The sequence below is a fragment of the Fukomys damarensis genome, unplaced genomic scaffold, assembly GCF_012274545.1.
Source record: "Fukomys damarensis isolate Sample0158 unplaced genomic scaffold, DMR_v1.0_HiC HiC_scaffold_34, whole genome shotgun sequence".
NCBI lineage: Eukaryota > Metazoa > Chordata > Mammalia > Rodentia > Bathyergidae > Fukomys > Fukomys damarensis.
Window position 1 is genome coordinate 12,836,258 of NW_022900946.1, and position 3,526 is coordinate 12,839,783.

A 3,526-nucleotide genomic window follows, 5' to 3' on the forward strand; every position below is an offset into this window, starting at 1 on the left:
CACAGACAAATGCTGTAAGCGGAAACAATAATTCAAATGTAGGCTCAATGCAATTATATAGAATGCATACATAAGCTTTCAACAAAGACATAAATAGAATACCTGACAACCTAAATATTTAGTGTGTTAGGAAGGTATATTTATAGTATATTCTACGTTTTCACAGCTATCTTTAATGTCATTTTGGTTTTTGCCTTTTTTTTTTTTCCTGTAAGCTGGGGGAGGAAAGAGCAGATTCTAAGACACACAGAAGAAGACAAAGAAAAATGAGATGGGAGGGGGCAAGGTTCCCTCCTCAGTGTAAGGAAGGACCCCAGGCCAACAGAGTGCAGCCCCAGTGGGCAGAGTATGCACCACTGCTAGGTTTGGTGGGGGTGGGCGGGTGGGGTTCTAGGGCAGCAAGTTGAAGCCGGGTCCTCAACCCCTGTAGGTCTCAAACTGCTCCACCCAAACCTGCCCTCCACAGCCTCTCCGTCTCAGTGAAAGGCAAAGTACAACCCTTCCAGCAGCTCAGGAGCCAGACTGAGGGGTTACCTACTTAGATATCACCCTCCCCATGGGGCCTTCCTGACCATCCATCCAAAATCACAACCCACCCCTTTAGTTCTTCCTCCAGACAAAACAGCAGGTATGAAAAAGAGACTGTGTGTAGATGAAGCCAACAGAGAGGAAAGTAGAGCACACCTAGATCCAGTTGAACCTGACGCTGGTTTTTAATCATGAAGTTTTCCATTACAAAACATTATATATTCCCACGCTGCTGAAATAAGTTTAATCAAACTTCTGTCACATCCGTATGAAAAAAGTCAGGGCTAATACACTTTGTATTACTCCATGGAAAGCATTTTGGTAAATTTACTCTACTACCTCCAACAGATACCAGTGGTATAGCTCTTTGCTAAACGACAAAGAATATACCAAACTGCCAACCAATTAAGTGTTTGATGAATATCAAACCGTGAATTTCTGGCCAGTCTCCGCTGCCTCTGGAGCCTTCACCTCGACTGCTGGCAGCAATTTAAAATAGTATAACTGCTTTAAGAACAAAACAAACAAAATGAGCAATCAGCAGCACTACCTCTAGGAAATGACCCTACAGATAAAATCCAAAGAAGGAAAACCACCTTGCACAAAAATGTTCACTACAGCTTTACTTATAACAGAAAAGATGGAAGAGAGGAAGGGAGAAGGAAGAAAGAAAGGATGACAGACTTGACAACCAAGCAGGCTAAATTTCTTAGTGTCCAAACTCCAAAAACTGCACTACTTGAAAAAAATGATCAATATGGAGTCCATACAGCGATGTCATACTTTTTTCCTGAAATGTTAGGGGTGAAAGCAAAATGCAAATTTACATGATAATGATAAAAGTTCTTCAGCCTATAGCAGCGTTCCTCAATCTTTTTTACATTCTTACTCCTCAGGTTCCTTTTTACACTTTTCCTAACTCCTCCTTCCATGAAATTTTAGTATCTCAAGTTTTATGTATTGCCTGCATATATAGAAGAATAAATCTTTATCTCGCCTAAGAACCAATTTTGTCCCCTTCAGGGTGATATTACCCCCACTGAGAATATGTGACCTATGTATAGAAAACGTTGGCGGGATGGCAGCTACTTATCTGGAATCATGTTCACGTTGCCAGAATCTGGAAGATTCCATAAAAATCTTGGATTTTTTTGTTTTTTGGCTTTTAAACAGGGTCTCATTACATAGTTCAGGCTGGCCTTGAACTCACTATTTAACCCAGGCTCACCTGGAACTCACTGTGATCCTCCTGCCTCAGTCTTCTAAATACTGGGATTATAGGCTTATGTCACCATGCCCAGCAAAAAATCTTGGATTTGAGTTCCAAATTTTAAAAGTACTAAGCATCTGACTTCCTATTAGTCACCAGATAGAAACATACAACACAGCAGTAGGAGTTACTGTGACTGGGATTTAGTCCAAAGCCACGTGCTAGCAGAGAAGGTGGTCAAATTTTGGTTGCGATGAAACAACTTGTTACCTTCTACCATTATCAGGTCAACCCCCTGCCTTCATAAGGAAAACAAAATATTAATAGCCCACTTTTGTGCCTTAAATGAAAACCACAAATATCCTTTTTCCATTCACTTGTTGCAGCTGATCCCTTATTCCAAGTGCAAGTCACTGCTGGAAAGCACCCAGTCAATGCCAAGGACAAAACTGACCTCCAACATTCATGAAAAAGCTGCCAAAATGAACATAAGTATCAGGCAAGAAACAGCAGTAAACTACCCATTTAAATGCCAAACTCTGATACACCAAACCCTTAGAATTTATCTGTTCCATAAATTATGCAATCTCTCTAGGTCTGGCTTTCCCCACTCTTGAAATAGGTAGGGACCTCAGCATCTTCCTAATGTCAGGATTCCTGAAAGAATAATTATTAGCCAGGCATGGTGGCGCATGCCTACAATCCCAGCACTCAAAGGCTGAGGGCAGGAGAATCGCTGTGAGTTCGAGACCAACCTGGGCTACACAGTGAGTTCCAAGTCAGTCTCAACTACATAGTGAGACCGTGTCTCAAAAAAAGACAAAGAATGAATATTAATTAAAAACAGCACCCAAGACCACCAAGTTCAGTCTGACAAGGAACAAGCTAGAGAATAATGACTTTCTGCCCAACAAGTTCTATCTTCCAGTAAGAGCAAAAGCATATCTGGAAATCAGAATTCCTCAGCTTGAAGAGACTAGCAATCAAGGAATGGAGTCTTTAAAGAAAACAAATTATGAACACTATTTCCCTAAGATAACCACCCCCTCTGGCAGGTATCTTTTCTCCTGACTGTTTACTTCTACATATATATGTTTTAATTTGTATCAAGGTATTATTAGGTATAATTCTGCTTGGTTTTTTTTAAGAGAACATTAATGTTGTGTTTTGGTTTGTGTGTAGATGTACCCCCAAAGCCTCATGTAGATGGGTGGGGCTTTCTTTTTCAGAAGAGTTGAATCTGGAATGTGTGATGCTGGGGTTAAGGGTGTGTGATTACTAAACCACTGCATGTGAGTGAGGGGCCTAGCACCGCCCTAATCCCAGTAGTCTCAATCAGATGAAAGGCAGAAAGATGCTGGTAACTCTTGTCATCTTTGCTGCCTTCTGCATGCCATGTTGTTTGCTCTCCCAGCCTTGGAGCCAGGTGCTTATGAACTGAAATCTCTATGAACTTAAGGCAAATAAACCCCTTTCCCTTTAACTTTGGGTATCGGGTATTTTGTCTGAGCAACGAGAGAAAAGTAACTTAACACATGTTGAGATATAGCCAAAGTGGCAGGTATAAACCCCGTACTATTCCTTCTAACATCTCTGAGGTTTTCTATCATATGACCATACCACATTATGTTCATCCACTCCTCTATTAATGGCTACCTTGGTTGTTTCTGGTTTCCCGATACCCATATATCTTCTGCATGCTTTATCTAGAGCCATTCTATTTCCTGGTTATTTGCATATAGTATATTCGGCCTTGACCTCATCTGACCTCTGACTCTACTCAAATCT